The sequence below is a fragment of the Brienomyrus brachyistius genome, unplaced genomic scaffold (genome assembly GCF_023856365.1).
Source record: "Brienomyrus brachyistius isolate T26 unplaced genomic scaffold, BBRACH_0.4 scaffold54, whole genome shotgun sequence".
NCBI lineage: Eukaryota > Metazoa > Chordata > Actinopteri > Osteoglossiformes > Mormyridae > Brienomyrus > Brienomyrus brachyistius.
Genome location: NW_026042329.1, coordinates 28,618 through 51,563, shown reverse-complemented (window position 1 = coordinate 51,563; position 22,946 = coordinate 28,618). Strand labels below are relative to the sequence as shown.

Here is a 22,946-nt window from a genome sequence, read left to right as displayed (position 1 = left end):
ACATGGCTAATGGTTTGCATTTAGTTTGATAGTACAAAGAGCATTGAACTTTAAAGCCAAATGTTAATGATTTAATAATAATTAAGAATGCAGTAGTTGTCAGGGTCGCGGGTTGCAGACGAGCAGGCAGGCAGGAAGGATGCAGGGAAGGACGAAGCAGGGAGGTGGAATACGGGGAAAACTGGTGGAACAAAAGGGTCAGGAGTGAACAGATGGAACATAAGGGGATGAGGAGCAGAGACAGGAGGAGCTGAAGGATGAGCAGGAAACATAGGAACAGAGAAAGGAAAGGCCGGGGAAGAAAGGGGAGACAGAGGGAGCCCCAGTGGGTGACGGGGAGCAGCCAGTGGGGCCACAGGTGACCGGGAGGTCGGAGCAGGAGGGGACCTCGGAGGGGCTGAGGAGGCAGGGCGAAGGACAGGTGAAGGGGACGAGGAGGAAGTCGGAGGGGGCACCAGGGAAGGCGAAGAGGGAGCTGAAGGGGACACCGGCGAAATTAAGGAAGGAGGCGAAGCTGCAGCCAAGGCGAGCGAGGGCGAACCAGGGGGCAGGGCGGGTGGGACCCCAGCCCTGTGTCTGTGTTCTCTCCCCTTACAGGACACTCACATGTAGGGGTCAGGCTTGGGTCGACTTCGCCAGGGCGAGGGAAGAGGAGTCACTAGGAAGGTCCCCGAGGGGTCCCATTCAAGCTCCTCCACCTCCAAGGAGGGAGGAGCAGTGGTCGGATTGTCCGGGACCTCATTGGGGACTGGAGATGGAGGGACTGGAGCTGGAGGGACAGGAGCTGGAGTGGGGTCAGGGACCGGGACAGGAGTCATAGGGGTCATAGTCACTGGTGCAGGCAGAAGCGCCTCAGGCGGAAGTGGAGGAAGCAGCGCCTCGGGCGGAGGAGGCAGCGCCTCCGGCAGAGCGGCTGCAGCAGGCAGAGGCAGAGGAGGCAGCGCCTCGGGCAGAGTGGCTGCAGCAGGCGGTGGGACTGGCAGAATCTGCGCAGGTGCAGACGTGGCCCCTTTAAAAGTCCAGGGAACACGTGGGATGGAATCTCTAATCGCGCTGGCCCCCTTGTTAGCCACCTGCGCTGGCCGGTAGAAATACCGCTCGAGGGGTGGCGGTAGCTCTGTGGCAGCCAGGCACGTTCCCAGGATGCTATGCTTGCTGCCGTCGCCGATCAGTTCTTCACCCGCCAGGGACTTTACTGGAGGGTGATGGAAAAACCAGCCACACAGGGCTCCCTGGAGGTGGACCAGCTCGCCGCACAGCTGTGGCGTGGCTTCGCCGCATTCACTCCTGCCTCTCCTCGGGGTGACTTGGAGAGGTTAGCGGAGGATCTGAGGAGGCTGCTCCAGTTAAGGAAAGCTCCACCTCTGCCTGTAGCACCGCCCGAGCAGCCGCCTCTGCCTGCTGCAGCCGCTACACCCGAGGCGCTTCCTCCGCCTGCTGCAGCCGCTTCACCCGAGGATCCTCTGCCTCTGCCTGCTGCAGCCACTACGCCCAAGGCACTCCCTCTGCCTCCGCCCGAGGCGCTACCTCCGCCTCCACTCAAGGCCCCTCTGTCTGTCCTGCCGCCTGCTGCAGCTACGCCCGAGGCCCCTTTGCCTCCGCCACCTGCTGCAGCTATGCCCGAGGCCCCTCTGCCTCCGCCCGCGGCTCCGTCCGCATCTGCAACTTCAACCCCTGTGACTCCTGTCCCAGTCCCTGACCCTTCTCCAGTCCCTCCAGCTCCAGTCCCCGAGGAGGTCCTAGACAACCCCACCACCGCTCCTCCCTCCTTGGAGGTAGAGAAGTTTCAGTGGGACCCCTCGGGAACCTTCCTTGTGTCTTCCCTTCTCTTGCCCCTGCGGCCCCTCCAGCTGTTGCCCGTCGCCTGCTGTGGCTCCCTCGGGCTCCCCTCTGTCCCCCGACCTTTCCCCTCTGGCCTCCCATCTTTGTTTCTCCCGTCTCTATTCCTCCCGTCTCTGTTCCTCATCCCTCTGTGGCTCCCTTGTTCACTCTCGGCCCTTTCGTTCCACCTGTTCCCTCAGTGTCCCCTTTCCTCATCTGTCTGTCCGTGTTCCCTATCCTTTGTCAGGCTTTTGCCACTATGCCTGTTTTGTCTTTCCGTTCTGTTTCCTGTGCCCCGCTAATGGTTTTGTTCTTGTTTTCCAGGTCCCGTATCCCTCGTCTCGTCCGTCGCCTCCCCTGAGGCGCGCCCCGAGATCACGCCTTTGGGGGGGTTCTGTCATGCCCGGCTCGTCCGATCCTCGTGTGTGCCATGCCCCCTGATTATCCATGTGTGCTTCCCCAATCTTGCCCAGTTGTATTTGATTATTTTCGCCCAGTCTTTGAGTCCACGTCTTTCCCTGCCTTGTTCGTCATTGATGTCTGTATCGTTGATCTATCCTGCCCGTAGCCTTCTTTCCCTAATAAATCCCCCGTTTCCCCCGTTTTCTGTCTGCCTGCCTGATCCTTTCTGCCAGCCTGCCCGTCGCTAACCCGTGACTCTGACAATTATACTTTGCCTTTTTATTGTCAAACGTGAATAATAAAAAAAACTTCACCATATAAATAGGTCCAGAGAAGCTCATTCTGACCAGTCTGATATGTGAATTTTTACAAATACAAAATTACTATGGTTACGGTCTAAACTCACTGGAGGTGACAATAAGATTGACCCAATAGCAGAACGTTGAGAGCCCCTAGATAAAATAAAGCTGGAAGCAATAATTGGTGTGTACTTCCTACAGCATTGACAGACAGTACTACGAAAACCACATACTTAAAGTGGATGCTTTGTCATGGTGAACCTCATATTGCATTCATCTAACCATTAGTCCTGCCTCTAGACTCCCCTACATTTGTATTATTTGTAGACACTTCCTACCCTCCATTCAGGTCTGTAGAAACAATAGGCCCTGTGAGGATGAAAGCGCACTTCCTTCATGGGTCCAGCAAACCTTTTTTAAGCTGTCGCACAAGAATCATGATTAGATAATGAAACATGTTTATGTGTACATGTTTTCCATTGGAGTTTGGGGTTGGAGTGTCATCAGCCGGACCCCTAGGCTGCCAGGGTCCAATTTTGTTGGACTTGCGAACCCACTCTCAGAATGGAACTGGTTCTTATCTTGGGGACTGTATATATGTACCTGTCCTTGCCTTGTTTGTTCAGGTGGTCATTGTGGTTGTTTCTTGTGTGTTAGTTCCTGTGTTGTTAGTGTTCTCTTCCTTGTTCAGTCCCCACATTACCTTTTAAGTATTTTTAGTGTTTAGTGCTTTCAATGTTTTCAGTTGTTTTACCTTGTGGTTACTTTTAGTTAGTTCTTGTTTTACCTGTTATATTTTCACCTCTCATGGTCCCCATATTTTCTGGTTCTCCCTTTAAGTTCTGTTTCATTAAATAAACATTTGTTTGAGAGACGCTACGAGGATCATCCTTCCCTTTGTCATGCCCGCCATAACAGAAATGTCAGGAAAATATGTTATACAAATAAAATGGAATTGAATTGAAGGCAGTGTCACCCGTCTGCAGCAGCCTCTCATGTCTCCTCCCTGTTTGGCAAGCAGATGTTCCTGGCCATCTTGCCCTCCCTGTTGTCCAAGTGTGGTGTATTTCACAAGGACACGCACAAGACAGCCACCATTATCGCACGCTGCTCTTTTATTAACTCTGCAAAAATAAGGCAGCCTACCAATATCCCAGCATTCCCTAGTCAAACTCCAACAACTACGGCAAGACCAAGGTTCCAATAACAAAACTCAAATGATCAATGTATCACATTACCACTCTTTTTAAATGAAACTACTCTTCTGTTACTCTAACTTCAGATTCCAATAAGTGTTTTTTTTACAATGGTTGACGGGTAAACCAAAGAACAGTATCAAACAAAAAACAATATTTTTGTGAACGTTTTTCGCCTGCTTACTGAAAGTTCTGTACAATGAAAACACTAATCTAAATGTTTTAAGGGTCATGACGCTCAGGCGGCTTCCTATTTCTGGCTAAGCGGCGCAGACTCTAAGATATGCTTCTGGCACCGTTTTGGTCCTGTCCACAGTGTCAGCATTGGCTGACATGTTGTCTTCAATCTCACTGGGTTGGGTTGATGTGCCTGCAGTTGCACCATTGGTATTCAGATTCAGTCCCTCTGTTATGACACGAGGTCTCAACTGGTCACCACGTCTCCTATATGTGATGTCTGTGCCTGTCTCTTGAACTCTGTAGGACACAGGTCTTGTCTGCTCCACTATCACTCCTGGAATTCATTTCTCCCCCCCCCAGTATTCTGTACATTCATGGAGTCATCCTGCGAAAAAGACCTGTCTACTGCTCGCTGGTCATGATAAAACTTTTGCATGTAGTGTTTCTTGCGAACAGAGGCAGTTGCGTCAGGATGGATCAGGTCCAGGCGAGTATGCATGTGTCTGTTCAAAAACATGTCTGCAGGAATAGTAGTACAATTTGGAGCACAACGGTACTGCATTAGGAACAGGGAAATCTTGTCTTCTATATCCAGTGTGGATCATGCAAGCGTTTTTAGTCTATTCTTGAATGTCTGCACATACCTTTTGGCAAGACCGTTGGTGGCCGGATGGTCCGGGGAACTCGTTGAATGAAGAACCCCATTTTTGAATTGATCAGAGGTGAACTGTGTTCCATTGTCTGTAACAACATGCTCTGGAAGACCATATGCCGCAAACAGTCTCCTTAATCTTGTTATGGTGGCTCGGGAGGTGCTGTTAGGCATCCTGAACACCTCTAGCCACTTTGAGTATGTGTCCACAACTATCATAAAGGCGTGTCCTAAAAACGGACCGGCAAAATCTATGTGTAGCCTTTTCCAATTCTGGCCTGGAAATTCCCAAGGATGCAAGGGTACCTGCTGGGGCATTCGTTGTTCCATCTGGCAATGTTCACAAATTTTGCAGACCCGCTCCACGTCTGCATCAATCTTAGGCCACCAAACATACTTGCGGGCAAGAGCTTTCATTTTAACAACACCCAGATGACAGGAATGTACCTCAGTTAACACTGAATTTCCCAATTTCTCGGGCAACACTACCCTAGTGCTCCAAAGGACACATCCACACTCCACTGACAGTTCACATCTGCGAGTGTGAAAGGCTTTCAGACTTTCGTCCACTCTGTCAGGCCACCCATCCATAATGTACTTCAAAACTTTGTATAGCACTCTATCTGTGTGCGTAGCACATGCAACTTGTTCAGCCTTCACAGGAACTTGCCCAAGGTGTTCAGTTAATAGCGTATGAACGCTCTCTGATACAGCTGTGGTTCCTGCATCACTCACGTCAGGCAAGGGAACTCTCGAAAGTCCATCTGCATTGCTGTGTTTTTCTGAGGCACAGTATTCAATGGGATAATCATAAGCAGAGAGAATGATTGCCCATCTTTGAATTCAAGCTGCTGCCATTTTGGGTAAAATTTCCTACCCCATAAATATTGGGTAAAACATAAAAAATTTATGATCATTAAAGCAATATTTCATTACAGACATGTTACTGAACTCCTGGGAGGCGAGAAATATATCTCATGTTCACTAGTGTTGCCTGCATTATGTCACTTGTCAAGAGTCATGGAGCCATCAGATGATCCAGTTTACATTGTGAGCTTCAAAAAGACATTCACTGAAGATGTAGCTCAGAGGAAGGAAAATGTTAACCTTGCATGGCTCAAGATTGCCAAAAAGAGATGTCCATAATTTTGGTTTCATCCTCTGATTCAGGTACAGAAGTAGAATCCATAAACAAAGGTTTGGATCGATATAAATCAGACTCCAAGATTGACATAGTTGAGTGTCCACTGCAGTGATGGTCCAAAAGAAAAGCGCCACCTGCAGGCCAGGAAATGATTGCATGCAAGTATCTCTCAATACCTGCAACCACAGTGTCCTGTGAAAAGTTGTTCTCTCTCTGGACACATTATGCAAAAAAGTGAGCTGCTCTGACCTCTGATAATGTTAACAGATGGGTCTGTCTCAGTCGCTGGCTGAATTTAAAAGAGGAGCAGCCTGTTTATCTAAAAGTAACACGGTGACTGTTCAGAATTTCAATAGCTGATCTGATGAGAGATGAATAGTCTTAAGTTTCAACTGCTATGTGTCACGGTAAACGGGGCAGAAAGACCGGGATCCCAATATGCAAGCCGCTAAGCGCTTTATTCTGAAAAACCAAACAGAGGCACCAGAAGAGATAGGCAAGAGACAAGGTCGAAAAACAGGCAAGGGGTTCATTAGCCGGGGAGTCAATCCTACGAGGAGGGACGAGACAGGAACACACAGGGTAGCGGGAACAAGACGAGCCGGGACAGGCAGGGCAGTCGGGTCAGGTACGGGAACGGGTCTGGAACGGGAGAGAGATAAGGAGAGAACACGAGGCAAACAGGCAGGGCTCGGAAACAGGGTAAGACGATGGACAAAAGACTGCCAACATCTGTATCTACACGTTATATCTGTGCATCTATATCGTAACAGTAGCAAATTTAAGTCTGCTAATGTGTCACTCAACACAATAATCACAAACCACAGTGACACTGGTCTCTGCACCATGGCTCCTGACACATTACAGCAGTCCAGTGAGGACGGGCACATGCCGCATCTTCTGCGCTTTGTGGTTGGTCCAGCTCTTATAGTTGGTTTCTCCTTCACTGCACCTCAGACCTTCACTGCATTCTGTGTTGCACTTGGAAGCCTAGGAACCCGAATTCTTCTTTCCAGGCAAAGTCTCAGAAGTGGTACAACTGGGTCCTGGAAAATGTGCTGTGTGTGTCCTGCACTGAAAAGGCGCTAAAAAATGAGAAATTAATTAAGTTAATTGTTAGTTAATTTTTATTTCATCAGCAGTGGACATGCTCTCATCTTTAATTCACTGTTGCGAAGCTTCTGCATTCATTTCACCACCAGTATGAATATCATTCCCAGGTTCTTCTGTGCTGCTTTTAAAATACGAGTTTTGGTGTTTTTAAATAATGGAGTTTATATACCAAACATAACATGAACTAAAACAGACATTAATTACTGTCAGCCGTGACCCCTGTCTATTCCTTTGCTGCATGGTGGCCACATGCCTGACAGTTAAATAACTTTTAAATAATACTGAATTTAGCCAAAAATGAAATGGATTTCAATTTAAGCACAATTTTGAATAATCTTTTAAAATAAAAATTACTTAAAAAATATTTTTTAAAACAATTTTTTAAAAATCTGAATAATTTTTCTCTTTATTTATGGATGAAAGTTAAACATACTGATCACTGGTAGGAGACAGAAACAGGGCACTGGCAGGACTGGTCTGGAGACTGGGCCGGCACACTGGGAATGTAGTACGAGACTGGATTGGACATAGGCTTGTTGACAGGACTGTAACAGACTGGAGACAGGAACAGGCTGACTGTACAGCATACCTTCACTGTATGGTCTATAGTATCATCAACAGACTGGAAAACGTATTTATGTATTAACCTGTGTGATGGATCTCTGCTGTTGTCACCTCACAAACATTCTCCAATTGATTCTTCAGCTCAGAAACCACCTTCCTCATGTTCTCAAAATAGCAGTGTGGACTGACAGAGATTCTGGGTCCAAATCCATCTTCAGGGGTGACAGGAAGACCCTGGTACCTCTACAGACACATAGTCTGATTAAACAGCTTTGTCTTAAAATGGATGAGAGAGGGATATAGGGCTCTCGAAGGAACAAACAGGCACGCTTAGGTTCAATCAAAATGAAAACACTTTAATACAAGTGATACAAGACAACCTCGCATTAAAATCAATCAAATAAAATCAATTAAAAACAATGCAAGATAACCTTATACCACCAGAGATATAGAATAGTATAAATCATACGAATATATATAGGAAGCAACAATAAAAATATAGGTAAGGCGAACTATTATCACAAGCGGTGATAATTAATCCCCTTAATCATCCATCCATCCATCCATCTTCCAAACCGCCTATCCAAATCGGTCGCGGGGGGTCTGGAGCCTATCTCGGAAGCAATGGGCACGAGGCAGGGAACAACCCTGGATGGGGGGCCAGCCCATTGCAAGGCACACTCACACACCATTCACTCTCACACGCACACCTACGGGCAATTTAGCAACTCCAATTAGCCTCAGCATGTTTTTGGACTGTGGGGGGAAACCCCACGACGACATGAGGAGAACATACAAACTCCACACACATGTGACCCAGGCGGAGACTCGAACCTGGGTCCCAGAGGTGTGAGGCAACAGTGCTAACCATTGCACCACCATGCTGCCCCTCCCCTTAATCAATCGAACGCAAAAGCAGCTGCTAAACTATTTACACTCGGACGTGCCCTCATCACCCACCTTCACACACGGACTGGGGAGCCCTTTTCAGTCCTGGCAGGAGACCAACACGTGAGTCCCGAGAAATGCCGGGCGATGCGCGCTCTATCCCACGGCTGAGCTCCGGTCAGTACTGAGTTTTCCCCGTCCTTTATACTAAATTGGGCGCTACCTGTGGGCAGGGGGCGAGCTGGCCAGACTCATCCCTTCCCCCCAGGGCAAGGTGTTATCCAATTCCCCCTTTTGTCCGAGTGATGCTGCTTGAGATAATAAAACACAATAGGCGTCCTGGTGCCGGGTGTCTGCGCAACGCCTCCCTGTCCCCCCTACAGACAACATAGGGTGCTAGATAATGACCCCCCCTGTCTCCCGAAACCAAGATAAGCATTCTGCATGCCGATCTAATGGCTCAGATAAACATCCTGGCTTCTTTTATGAGCCCAAGTTTTTTATGACAGGACAGGGTTTACGGGGGATCGGCAAAGAATAACATGTTCAATGACATTCCGGGTGAATCCAGGACGATTGATCTTCAGGACGATCAGTCTCCACACGATCAGAATTAATCCACAATTACGATCTCCCACAATATTACAGTAAAAGGATTAATTCCATATACGTGGGTGACGTAATCGTCCGTGAATTCATCCTAATACAAGCTTCATCAAAACAAATACATATTTTAACCCAACCTGACTAAACCAAACCTAACTCTGGCTTTCATATTGTCAAAGTAGCTGTTCTGTTACCTGGAGGAAATGGATGTGATCCTCTGTGTGTAAAAGCTGCTCCAGCTCAGAGTGTCTCCTCTTCAGTTCATCAATATCCTGCTTCAGTCTCTTCATGTCTCCTTCAGCCTGACTCACTATAGCCTTCTCCTGATCTCTGATGTGTGTTTTTCTCAATACGTAAGTTACTGTATTACTGCTGCAATGCCAGGTAAGTTAAACCCTGCTATCTGGCATCTTTATCCCATCAAACCTCTGACCCAGAGTAACCCACAGCCACAGTAATTTGATTAATCCCCACAAGTCTGTAAATCTGCAATCTGTTGAATCTGAGAGAAGATTTAATATGATCACAAGCCAGCTGTTATCTTCTCCTCAGGTTCATACTCACTGTGAATGAGGCCACAGCCTCTCTCAGCTCCTGCAGCTCCTTCTCTCTCATCTGAATACTCTGCTGAAATTCCCTCTGCGTTTCACCCATTTCTTTTACAGATAGGAAACAAGACATAAACACAAGTTTGTTTCATTAGCTGAGATCATATTCATTAATCATCCTGTCCAGGGTGGATCCCAGCCTTGGGCCCTGTGCTGCCTGGGAAAGGATCCAGGTTCTCCCCATGACCCTGACCCAGATAAGCAGTTTGGAGATGGATCGATGGATAGATGGATGGATGGATATTATCAAATGATTTATGACTGTAGGCAGGATAAAATAAATTTCAATTTCCTTTGATTCTACACACTCTACACACCAGCAATCAGACGATATATAAACCCTCTTAGTTCATACATCTCAGCCATTCAGATGCTCATCTAAACAGTAAGTGAACCTCTTGACCCTGTTTGCTTGCCGTTTGTATTCAGCTGCGGCCACATGGTTTGCAATTTCAAGGAGCTTTTAATAGAAATTCGATTTTTTTTTTCACTTTAAAGTAACTTGACATGGTTCTGCCCCCTTGAGAACAGTTACTGATGAAAGTGAATGTGCTAAAATTTCTCAATAAGTTATTGGAAATTATATGTGCATTTTCCTTTCACTTTACTTAAACAGTTTTCATCTCTCTGACTTAAAAGCAGATATACTCTCAAACAAAATACAAAAAACATTATATTTGTAAGCATTCATTATATAAAAGTGAATAATTTATATAAAGTCTCCTGACCTGTATCTCCGTCCTTCCAGCAGCAGCTGAGACTGTATCATGGCCTCTGTGTTCATCCAGCATACAGAGATAACAGATACACTGCTGGTCGGTACGGCAGTAGACCTCCAGGGGTTTGTCATGGTGGAAACAGACCTTGTCCTGCAGATGTCCAGTGGCATCAGTCAGCTTGTGCTTCTTAAAAGCTGGAGACTCATAGTGAGGCTGAAGGTGAGTTTCACAGTAAGAGGCCAGACACACCAGGCAGGATTGACAGCTTTGTGTTTTCTCCCAGTACAGACGTCACACTCCACATCTCCAGGTCCAGCGTAATGGTCAGCAGGAGTAGCTGCTTGTAGTCCAGTCTTCTACAGGTTCTCCACCACTTCAACCAGTATGGTGTTTCTGCCCAGAACAGGTCTGGGTCTGAAGGTCTGTCTGCACTGAGGGCAGCTGTAAACTCCAAGACGATCCTCCTGATCCCAGCAGCTCTTAATGCAGCTCATACAGTAACTGTGTCCACGGGGAATAGTCACTGGATCCTTCAGTAGATCCAGACAGACTGGACAGTGGAACTGGTTCAGATCCACTGCAACACTGGCTTCTGCCATTTTACCACGAACACTGATAGGATTCAGTTTTGTTTTCTCTGATAGTCGTCTGTGTGTGACAGTGGGAGGAACTTCTTGCTTCTCAGGCTGCAGTAGGTGTGGTTTTGGACAGAGACCAGACTGAGAAGAGCAGACTAGGCAAATACTGGATCTGCAGTTTATGAACAAAATAGTACATTATACAAACTGTACCCAAAGTGAACATTTATGTATCTTTTATGAGAATAACAGTTACTGACATTGTTTTTCTGTAAACAAACCTGTAATCCTGTCCTAAAACTGTTTGATTTTGTACAGTAGATAGAAATTAGGTATAAAGGTATGAGAGCGCAGATCTACTGAGAATGAATTTCTGTGTCTGTTTAGAAACATGTTTGGGATCATGTGGTTTCAGGTGAAACATGCAGGGATGTGCAATTATAGACAGACTGTGTCAGGATTAGACAGAACAAGCTTTGACAAGTGCTGTCAATCCACAGATTTGTTTTTTTACATTATTCTATATATAATACTCATGAAAATAACAGGTGTAGCACATAAATGTCGTTTCTTCATTTTCTTTCTGTGTGTTTGTGCTGGGAGTGTATTTGTGTCAGGAAGGAGAGTCAGGTGACCAGGTTCATAGTGATACTTTTTCCCACCCAAATTTTTTCCATAATCTAATAATGTAAATTTATCCTAGAAATTCATTGAACATTATTAAGTTAAAGTCTCACATTTAAGCCAAAAGTTAATGGACCAGCTTCAGCCATCTGCGGGAACAGAAAGATGAAATATCAGGAGTATCTAAGAAACTCCAATAACCGCTTATACTGTACAGGGTTATGGGACACACACATCCCAGGAAGCACAGGGCACAAGGCAGAGACACCCTGGATGGGATGCCAGTCCATCACAGGGCAAACACTCACTCACATGCTGAGGACAATCAAGAGACACTAATTAACAAACTGCACGATCTTGGACAGTAGAAGGAAACCTGAGGAAACCCACAGGAACACAGGGAGAACATGCAAGCTGTACATGCAGAACCAGGAGTGGGAACCACACCCACAAGCCTGGAGGCGTGAAGTGAGAGCAGCTGGTCTGAAGTCCTGAAGGGAGCTGGAGCGCCCTTTCTTTGGAACAGTGTGGAGCCGTCCTCCATTACTGCTTATCCTGTACAGAGGGGTGGGGAGCCTGGAGCCTGTCCCAAGTGGCACAGGGCGGGGGACACAATGGGTAGGATACTAGTTTATAGCAGAGCACACACTCACACACATAATCACACACTAAGGGCAGCTTAGAGATCCCAATCGGCTGACCACATGTTTACAGGGTCTGAAATACGAGGAGAAAATTGAAATGTTATTAAAGCCAGAAAACTGAATATCGAATATGAGGCTAACTTAACCGCGGTGCCCCAGGTAAACTTGACTTAGCCCCTCATCCTTTCAACAGCTAGAAACTTCCCCGGTCAGCGCGTTGGTGGAATAGCGAAAGTTACTGAACTGGATGGGTTAGTGTCATTTTATGGACACGAAATATGTGTTGCATACACCGATTCCTAATAAAAGTTCACTATTATAGAACTGCAAAGATGCAATTCCATGCTGTAAACTGGCTCCAGAGCTGCCTGCCATGTTGTGATGTTCTGAAGCGTCATGGAGCGGCCGCGCTCAGATGGTTAAAGGTGTGTTCACTCCAAATTCCAGCTGACCAATAGACATGTAAGCTGCTAAGGCCCGCCCACCCTATAAAACAGTGCCAAAAATCGGAAGCAAAAATAGCATTTCAAATGCAAAAAAAAAAAAAAAAAATCCAAAAGCAAAGAAAAACATTCTATAAGCAAAACAAATTAAAGATTTGCTTGCGGTTTTCAAAATTTTGGTTGATACTTTTGGCACAAAATTAACTCCATATTTACACCACTGCATCCGACGTTCTTAAGAAGTCATTTACGTTAACGTGATAGTACAACCAACATTGTATTAGATTGTTAATATATATTTAGTTCGATTGCATCATGTTCAGTCTTACTGCTGCATTTTTAATTATTATGAAATCGTTAACATTTGGCTTGAAAGTTCAACGCTCGTTGTAATATCAAACTAAATGCAAACCATTAGTCACGTGTTGTTTTTCCTACGCTCGTGAGCGTCCTTCGTCTTCAACACGTAAGGATGGACTACAACGCCTGTAGACGTATAAATGCTGCCGCCGTCACTTCTGGAAGAAGCCTTCAGTCGACCTATTAAGTGGGCGTGCCATATAGTAGGCGTTACTTGTACTGACGTTGGCGTCAAGCGGGCGTGCATCTTAGCGTGACGTAGACATATCGTGGGCGTGCCTTGTAGTCTTGCCAGATGGATACTATAGCAACATTTTGAACACACTTCCGCCAAATGAGATTCGTATTAAACTACTGTGTTTTATTATTCCAAGCAAAGTTAATGAATGAATCAACTATGCAAATTCAATTGACCTTGAAATAAATTAAAACATTGCTAAAATACTCATGCAAAATGAAATAAAGTAGCCTAAAAATTGCCTGACCACACTCACCCCTTCTGAGATTTAACCCCCCCTCCCCAGAGTGAAATCTGCCCTCCCCACTCTCAGTCTAGACACAGCCACTCCCTAAACTTAAAGACCAGAATAAACATATTCACAATTCAATATTAATATCAAAATTAATCAAGCCTATATGATCAAATACTTTAAAATAAATTATTGGATGCTATTTAAATGTTTACTTATTATTTATTTACAGATGTACATATGCATTTGTTTGAGAATGACTTGAAATATCTTTGTAGGGTGAGTAAAAAGTTTGGAAACAAAATTAATTATTTAGATGCTAAGTGTAGCAGTGATGTAACTGATATCATTTTGCAAGAGGCCAATAGGTCATCACCAGAGGAAGAAGAAGGACGTCAGAGTAAGAATCCACCTTTCCTCTGTGTTCAGGGGTATATCTGTATTACTGCAGTGCCACTGTGAGTGTTTTGTGGGACACATTGCATCTGATAATCTTATTCCAAAATTGTGCGGCTTAAAAATAAGAAACTTAGACTAGTTAACATTTGGCTTGAAAGTTCAACGCTCGTTGCACTATCAAACAAAATGCAAACCATTAGCCATGCATTGTTTTTGTTTGTGTTGTGTAAAGTAAATTAGGATTCCTAAAAAAGAGATTGTATGCTTTTTTGGTCATTTGGAATCACATACAGTACATTATAGATGATCAGGCATTTAGTTTATGTTTTATTGTACGTTAAATAATGAGTGTACCCGTTAACCAAATATTGCGTGTTGTGATGGGGATGTTACTGTAACTGAGGGACCGCAGCGTCTCACGTGCTGCGACCGATGGGAAACCCGCAGTTACCTCAGGACGGCAGTAGGGGGCGGGCGTGAGGTTCAGCCGTCTGAAGTTAATTAAACCGTTTTTTTTTTTTTGTAAAATAAAAATTTGTTACGCTTTATTTTTAATTACTTGTGTAATTATTTACTTAGGTAGTAAGGACTTAGTTCGGCTTTTAATGATTCTTTTCCCGTGTTTTAATGGGGGTCAGAGAGACGCCGTTTGCTAATTAGCTTGTCGATTGTCAGGTATAGCAGTTCACAGGTTTAGTTACGAAATTTTTATTCATGCTTGTTGTATTTTGATCATTTAATCAAACGTGTCTTACTAATGTGATTTATCTATTTTATCTAGAGGTAACTCTACGGACATTTTTTGCTTTCGCAGTTATGTCTCATGTCTCCTTTTACATGGTTATTATATATTCTGATTTAATCTAATCGTGTCAGTGAAATTACAGTAAAGTGTATTTGTTTAATTATATTATATTTCACGTTCCTCAGTTACCTCACTTACGCTTTGAGCAGAGCGGAACCAGGACATTAAAAGGATAGAATAGGAAGCCTTTATTGTCAGTGTAAAGGTAGCAAATACAATACATAGACAGAAATATAGAAAATGTACATACAACGTGAGGGGAACCCCACCCCATCACACATCAGAATTACATTTCATTACATTTTAATCAGATAGAAAAACAGTCATTTTGCATGTTTGTTCTGTTTGCTGAACCCAGTCACTTATTCTTGCCTAACATACGTCACACGTCAGACAGAGTAAAAAGGGTTATACAGGTTAAAAAGCAGAGATTTTACCTTTTTGCCGGAGAAGCAGCGACATGTGACACTCTGATAAGGTAAAAATGATTCCTCCAGCACACAGTGAGCTATCCCAGCATGCACAGCGACACAGAGGATTTATAATAAACACAAAACCCTGGATAGAGGGGTTCAGTGAATGAGGAGGTGAAGCTGTACAGGAGGGTCAGTCCATCAGAGGAGACTCTGTAGAAGGACAGAGTACCAGCCGCCCGGTCCAGATACACTCCTACTCTGCGGGAGTCTGAGGGCTCTATGAGGATGTCAGTCTCTTTCTTATTGTGCCAGACAGAGTAACTGTGAGGAAAGCAGAGCAGTATCCATGACTTGTCATTGAATCCAAGCCGACAGTCATCACTCCATCCTTTCCTCCCGATTCCTTTATAAGTCACTCCTATCCAGGCTCCATCTCCACTCCAGTCAGCCTCCCAGTAACAGCGACCAGTTAGACTCTCTCTGCACAGAACTTGGGGCAAGTAGTCAAATCTCTCTGGATGATCAGGATATGGCTGCTCTGCCCCCCGTGTCACCTTCCTGTTCCCCTCTGACAGACACAGGTATCTGTATGTTGTGTTGGGGTCCAGCGTCAGCTGGCAGGAATCTGTAGGCAAGAGGAAGAGCGATTAATCCCATGACGTAGCTATGTTACAAAAAAAAAAAAAATCAACTTTTATAGATTTTTATGGTACTACCTTCAGTGGAACAGTCTTAGAGCTTTCCAACAGTAAAAAATATTTTTCTAGGCCAAATATTAATAATTTTATGAAGTTTTAATTAGTGAAAAATAGCCATTGATTCGGTCATTGAAAAACAATAGGAACTAATACTTGACTTTGTGATCTGATTCTTGGACGCTTCACTTCAAAATGCTCTAACTTGCTTAATTCTTATCCAAATTGCACAACTGAGGTACCATTGGGCAGCTTATGAACAGGACAAGATAAATAGAGTATTTTCACAATGTATTAACCCAAATTAACCCCTTCCTTTCTAATGAAAGTATGATTTGAGAGAATATTCAAGGTTGATGAGGCATTGAGCGAATGGTTACCACACAAGGATACTACTCTATATCCATGAAATTTCATGCTTCTTTGTTAATGTAAGAGTTATATCTCATTTCTAAGCTGGAAAAGAGAATAATTAAAGCTTGAAAAGTACTCATTAACCTTGTTAATGAGTGGAAAGAAATCACATTTTAGACATTTGATTGAGATCTAAACTATGATTCTGGGTGAGGTAAATAATGTTGTGATTAAACTAATATTAAATGTCCTTGGGTGCTTTATTAATGCCGGGATGGTTGGCCTGTTTCCAGGTTTTTCGTCCACCATGATGGATTCTGATCGGACCACCAGTCCTTTCGGTTCCTAAAAAAGTACCTTCTGGACATGGATTTTTCATGAAACGTTGTCAGTGTATATTTTAAACATAGTTAAAAATGTCAACTTACCTTAGGATAGTGTCATAAACACCGTTCCAGAGTTAGAACCGGCCGAATGCGAGACAAATTTTCAGTATGTGCGAATCAATGGAAATTGCTGACAGATGTGAAAAACTAAACAACGATGTTGTAGATGGGCATTTCCTCTATGCCATAGCGGGGATTCCTTGGGAAATCCACCTCAAACAACTAATAGAAAGCGCGCTTTCTCGAAGACACTCATAGGCAAGACCCAACCTCGTCAGCAGGCTACATGGAGAAAATCGCTCCCGCTGAACGCGGTGATTGTAACACAGTATACATGACGAAGCCCAGCATCTCCATCATTATCACTGTCACACCTCACACACTCACTAACACAGAACTCGCTCCAATACACACATTTTATTCCCAATATACTCATGTAGCCGCCCGAGTCTGCGGCGCTCCGGCTGCCCCCTGCGCTGTGAGACACGCCGCGCTGAGAGACTCGCTGGGGACCCAACTGCACTTTAGCCTGAAAGCTATTATTCTGTACGATACATAAAATATAAAAACGAAGCAGGAATTCAAGTATGTGAAATACCTCAGGAAATGTCGGACGCCGCGCGACGCAGGCGGGAAGACGCGCCGAAATGCTGCGCGTGTTAAAATAATACAGGCAAATACAATTACAAATAGCATTCATCAAACACGTTAACCATAAATTGTACACCAAAGAGTAGCACTAGAAGTTAATTTATCTTTATTTCAAAATAAGAACATCCTTCAAACAACACCGGTCGCGAACGAGCCGCTCAAAAGATCCGGATCCGGACTGAGAGACATTTTTATAAAGCAAAACGCCTCAGCGCTCCATGCTGCTCTGACTGTCACTGAAGTTTGTGTTACTGGCAGTGTTGCCAACTATTTTCAATGGAAAGTAGCTAAAGTCTGCTCGAAAAGTCGCCAAATGTCGCTAGATGACGTCATGCGTATATTTGCATATTGATTACGTGATTACGTCGTATTTGCATTCTGCGTGTTTTCCGTAATCCTTCCTCACGTGTCCAATATAAAACTGTTATCAATTGCGTTACATATTTTCTGCCAGACAACGCGTGCTGACGGTGTACAGGTACAGAACACGAGGGAGGGAGAGGAGGAGAGAAAGAGGGAGTGTGGTGCGCGAATAGTAGGCAAGATGAGTGACAGTTGGAAACGAAGTGGCACTTTGATGCATTTAATAGCTATGATAACTCAAAGGCAGAATGCAAAATTTGCAAGATGAATCTGTCATTTCGAGGAGGATCCACAAACAACATTCACAGACACTTAAGAACTGCGCATCCAACAGTTCAGAAGCCGGATCAGCCCATCTAAGTTGAGGCACTGTCAAAATGTTACACTGTTAGAAAGGTGATACATAGTTGTTATAGTGGATAGAACCTAAAACTGTTGGATACTGGTGTTTTGCACGTTGTAATTCATTTTTTTATTATTATGATTTCTTATTTATGTTATTTGACTGTTGTTAATAGATCAAAGACAAAAATAGATTTTCCACATATATGATGTTCAGTACGCATGTTTGAGGTTTTTATATTTAATCTTTTTGTACCAAACATAATGTAAAATTATGGCATTGAGGAAATCATAACGTTTAGTACACATATCAATCATGGGTCAAAACAGAGCTGAATCTGACTGAGGCAGAAGTAATAAAATGAAGAGTCATTTGGGAGCCGGAAGAGCCGACTCTTCTTGGTGAGCTGAGCCAAATGATCCGACTCACTAAAAAGAGCCGAAATTCCCATCACTAGTGCAGACTGAGGAGACGTTCAGTGTCACAGCCAGTTTGGGGGATGCACAGCTGTACCAGAATGTATTATACCCTGTTACACTCTCACACAAACACAAAGAAGATATAATGTATTTCTACAGAAGTTCCAAAGACCTAAACCAGTCTTTTTTTTTATTAAAAAAAGGGGAAAAAAATCACACACACATTACAATAATTATGTGAATGTTATCATAAAGTAGTATTAATGATATTAAAAATAAACACATGCAAACAAACTTACATTTCTGGATCCCTGGTCTGGTCCTGCACTCTCCACTGTGGTCCACACTATAGCAGAAGCAGAATGACATAGTACTGCTGTATCCATTTATTTAATTGTTGCATTTTCTCCACATACACGAGTCTATAGCAGGACAGACACACATTCTGTACTCACTTCAGTTTCTCCAGTTTACAGCTGGAATCCTCCAGTAGAGCAGAGAACAGCTTCACTCCTGAGTCTCCTGGGTGATTGTAGCTCAGGTCCAGCTCTCTCAGGTGTGAGGGGTTTGACCTCAGAGCTGAAGCCAGGGAAGAACAGCCTTCTTCTGTGACTCGACAGAATGGCAGCCTGCAGAGAGACAGACAAAAACTCTCCAATAAATAAAAACACCTCAGCACTAAGAGTAGTAGTTTAAAGTAAATGTGACGACTTCAATAAAGATTTCAATAATTACAGTTGATACTGTGGAATACCCAGTAATACCGACCTCAGTATCTTCAGGTTACAGTGTGAATCACCCAGTCCAGCAGAGAGCAGCTTCACCCCTGAATCCTGCAGGTCATTGTCACTCAGGTCCAGCTCTCTCAGCTGAGAGGAGTTTGATCTGAGAGCTGAAGCCAACACTTCACAGCATGTCTCTGTGAGTCTACAGCTGTCCAGCCTGGAAAAGGAAACGTGTTAAGATAAAATTGCATACATCACACAAACAGGTATATAAAATAAAACATCAAAATAAACATTTTTAGTACAATAAGACATGCAGCATATAGCTGAAATATCAGTTAGTTTGTTGTTTCCTTGTCCTAGTCAGGAACACAAATAGTTTTTACTTGACACTCCCCAGCCGAGACGAACCTGCTGTTTAATGACCTTACAGGGTGAGTTACCCTGAGACTCTGTAATATACGCATAAGTATTTTTATAAAGATCTGAGCAGCGCTGGGGCTCAGTGATCAGCACTACAGCCGACCCAGGGGTTCTAGGGTTTTGGGTTCAGTTCCTGCCTGGGATATGTGTGCGTGTGCGAGTTTATGGGGGATTAGAATGTCAAGAAGAGCTTAAGTTTTCTTAATTCAATTTTTTATATGACTTTTGAATTGCTGACACCATGACTGAAATCCTTATTTTCTGTTTTGCCGTACCTGAGAAGCTGTTAAATTCACTCAGCCGGCCAGGTATTTAAACTGGTGACCTTCCGACCACAGGCACAGAGTCCAAACTCACTGAACCACACCAAGAATGTTATAAAAAAAAAATATATATATATATATATTTATCCTGCAGTATCCAGAATTTAAAAGAATTTCTGGGTGTCCGTATAAATACACTCTAATTGTTCTGATGAGATATAAAAGAAGTATCATGAATAACATCTGTATTTCTTTAGCAACAGACGTATGTAAGATCACTTACAGAGCTGTCCTAGATTTCTTGATCACAGGCAGCAGCCTCTGAAGACCTTCATCTGATCTGATGTATTTCTTCAGATCAAACACATCCAGCTCCTTATCTGACATCAGTAACACAAAGGCCAGAGCTGACCACTGTGCAGGTGAGAGGTCTGCTGCTGAAAGGCTTCCTGAACCCAGGTATCTTTGAACTTCCTCTGTTAGAGAACTGTCACCCAGTTCATTCAGACAGTGGAACAGGTTGATGGTCCTTTCTGCAGATAAATTCTCCTGTATTTTCTCCTTGATATATTGAGCTGTTGTTTTCTTACTGTTATGTAAACTGGTTCTTGTCTCTCCCAGTAGCCTTTGTAACAGACTCTTACTGGAGTCTGTTGAGAGGCCAAGGAGGAAGCGGAGGTAGAGGTCCAAGTGTCCATTCTTGCTCTTTAATGCCTGATCCACTGCAGTCTTCAGCAGGTCAGCTGATGAGTCTGACAGAAACACATATAAAGCAGCAAGATACTCCTGGATGCTCAGATGCACAAAGCAGTACACCTTCTCCTGGTACAACCCATACTCCTCTTTAAAGACTTCTGTACACACTCCAGAGTAAACTGAAGCCTCTGTGACATCAATGCCATTCTCTGTAAGGTCTTGCTTATAAAATATGAGATTGCCTTTCTCAAGGTTGTCAAAAGCCAGTTTACCAAGTTTCAAAAGGAATTTCTTCCCAAATTGAGTGTATTCCTTAAGCTTGATTTTATGTTTTTCCATATACTTCTCATTTTTTAAACTTGCCTGAAAGATCAGGAAGTGTGTGTACATTTCAGTCAGAGTCCTTGGAATTTCTCCACTGTCCATCTCACTAACAAGCCTTTCAAGAACTTTGGCTGAAATCCAGCAGAACACAGGTATGTGGCACATGATGAAGAGGCTCCTTGATGATTTCACATGTGTGATAATCCTGCTGGCCAGGCTCTAATCACTAAATCTCTTCCTGAAATACTCCTCCTTCTGGGCATCATTGAAACCTCGTATCTCTGTCATCTGGTGGACACACTCAGGAGGTATCTGATTGGCTGCTGCTGGCCGGGAGGTTATCCAGAGGAGAGCGGATGGAAGCAGATTTCCCTTAATGAGGTTAGTCAACAGCACATCCAGTGATGTTTTCTTTGTTACATCAAACCAGCTCTCATTGTTCTGAAAATCTAGAGGAAGGCGACACTCATCCAGACCATCAAAGATCAACAAAACTTTGTACCTACACAGCTCAGTGGATTCAAGCAATTTCAGTTCTGGGACAAAGTGGTGAAGCAGATCAATCAGACTGTATTCATCCTTAATCAAATTCAGGTCCCGGAAAGAAAGAGCAAATATGAAGTGAATGTCCTGGTTTGCTTTTCCTTCTGCCCAGTCAAGAATAACTTTCTGCACAGAGACTGTTTTCCCGATACCTGCGACCCCTTTTGTAAGTACAGTTCTGATAGATGTCGCACGTCCATGTAAGGGTTTAAATATATCATTGCACTTGACTGTAGTATCTTCTGTTACCCTTTTCTTAGATGTTGTTTCAATCTGTCTCACTTCATGTTCATCATTGACTCCTCCAGCTCCCCCTTCAGTTATGTAGAGTTCTGTGTAAATCTCTTTGAGAAGTGTTGGCTGTCCTTCCTTAGCTTTCCCTTCAAATACACACTCAAATTTCTGCTTCAGTTTACATTTGATTCCGCGCTGACATTGTGACAGAAGATTCCCTGAAATTAAATGAAGGAAAAATGCACAACAATTCAGTAAACATGCAATTTTTATTCCTATAATCTTCTTGAATGAAATTAAAATAAATGATGAACTGAAATGTAATGCACATTTTTTTCACAAACTGTGTGGCAAATAAAACACACACTGAATGAGGTACAGCTCTTACTCTTCTCCAGTTTATCAGCGAGATCATTTTGCTCCATGGTCCTCAGGATGTACAGTGTGATCATCAGAGCTCCCTCTCTACCAGAGATCTTCCGCATCTGACCATCACTGTCCATGTCATTGTCCTCCTCCAGCTGAGGTTCAGAGCATTCTGGGTCATTCTGATCCAGGTACCTTTTGAATTTCATCAGCTCATCCTTCAGAAATGTTTGAGCTTTTTTCTCCAGTAACTGAAATGAAAAGTTACAGTTTAATTATTATCACTCCTGGCACCGTATCTGTTTATAACTTCATTTGTGAATTATGCTGCATTCCATTTCAACTTGTAACTTGGAAATTCAGAGTTTCTAGTAGGAAATTTCAGCTGGAACCCTGAAGTTGGAATTCCAACTCATGAAGTTCGGAGGAATCTACACAACTTCGACCTTAGAATTCAAAATGGTTGCACCTTTTATCAACTGCAGTTAATGCTGTAGTTTTACACTGTTTAGTAGCAGTTATGTAATATTTGTTACTCATTAAATTGATTGTACACACCGCTTTCTGTGGACGTGTTGCTATGGTGTTTTTTTGTGCAACACATCACGTAATGTGTTTTAACTAGTATTGCTAACAATGACTAACAATTAACCAGCTAGAACTGGGGCCTGTTTCAAAAATCAGGATTTCTTGCTTAGCCGGATAACTTGTCAGATTTAAAGTAATCTGGGCTAAAAACAAGTGAATGTAGATGAAGGCCATTTAAACTGGGGCACATTAAATACAGCAAGTTACCTGGCTAAGCAAGAAACCTTTGTTTTTTGAAACAGGTCCCTGGTTTTGCTAAATGACTTTCCGACCTGCTGTACTGGAAAGAGGTTAACTTGGGTGTGATGTCATTCCCAGCTACGACTTCTGACATCTGAGGTAAATGGAACGCAGCATTAGTTGTAAATATCATCTGTTTGATAGGATGAAGTACTTATTGTACATCTGTAGAAGATATATGTAAATTTAGATAAAATTTAAGAAAATATACTTCAGTAATAAATGCACCTTGAAGATGGATAAGTCTCCTTTATGTGGATGTGAATTACATCTATTCACTCGGTCCCTGTGAATAAAACACAAATATCCAACCATTATATTTTTATTGAAACAGATGTAACTGCCATCTACATTCAGAGCTTATTTCATTAGGGCGGCTTCCTGACATCAGCCTGCTTATGA

General features: G+C 43.6%; 1 protein-coding gene and 1 long non-coding RNA gene across 2 annotated transcripts in view; both read right to left on the bottom strand.

Moving 5' to 3' along the window:
* The window catches only part of LOC125724024 (NACHT, LRR and PYD domains-containing protein 12-like), a 593,671-nt gene that overhangs the window by 565,945 nt on the left and 4,780 nt on the right, over nucleotides 1-22,946 (bottom strand). The gene's annotated exons all lie outside the window — the stretch shown is intronic.
* On the bottom strand, nucleotides 6,266-9,200 carry LOC125724097 (uncharacterized). The gene is made up of 4 exons (XR_007387144.1): nucleotides 9,060-9,200; nucleotides 7,455-7,614; nucleotides 7,241-7,362; nucleotides 6,266-6,779 (listed from the first exon to the last, which is right to left on the bottom strand). It is a non-coding gene; the product is annotated as an uncharacterized LOC125724097 (long non-coding RNA).